Consider the following 564-nt stretch of genomic DNA (forward strand, 5'->3'; position numbering starts at 1 on the left):
AGTACAGTGCTCTGCACAACGTAAGGGCTTAATAAATACTCTTACTACTACTTTTCAAGTGCCCACGTGTTCCCAGCCCCAGTGAATCTCACTGTGGACAGGGAATGTGACTGTTTATTGTTGTATTATACTCCCCCAGCGCTTAGTGCAGTGCTCTGCACACAGTAAGCGCTCAATAAATACGATTGGATAAATGAATGAGTGTATCCCTGCCCCAAGTGGCTGGCAGTGAGTCTCTGGAGAGTTTCAATCTCAAAGTCCCTGGAAGGTGCGGGAAGGATTTGGGGAGGTGCGGGATGAGTCTCAGGTGTTTCACTGCAGCTCCCCGAGTTCGGGCCAGCACAGGCTGATATGCGAACAGAAAGGTGGAGAAATGCTGCACCTCTCCTGGAGTTTTCAGCCTGGATCTATGGACCGGGACAGCATATTTAACCTTGGGAAACCAGAGGCCGAATTCCAGTGGAAATGGGGAGGGTGGGAAAAGGATGGAGGCTGTGGGGTGTTTGGGAGGGGGTGGGGGGCAACCCCAGACAAAGCACCAGAAGAAGCACAGAGGGGAAGGGG

The sequence above is a fragment of the Ornithorhynchus anatinus genome, chromosome X1 (assembly GCF_004115215.2).
Source record: "Ornithorhynchus anatinus isolate Pmale09 chromosome X1, mOrnAna1.pri.v4, whole genome shotgun sequence".
In the NCBI taxonomy this organism is placed as follows: Eukaryota; Metazoa; Chordata; class Mammalia; order Monotremata; family Ornithorhynchidae; genus Ornithorhynchus; species Ornithorhynchus anatinus.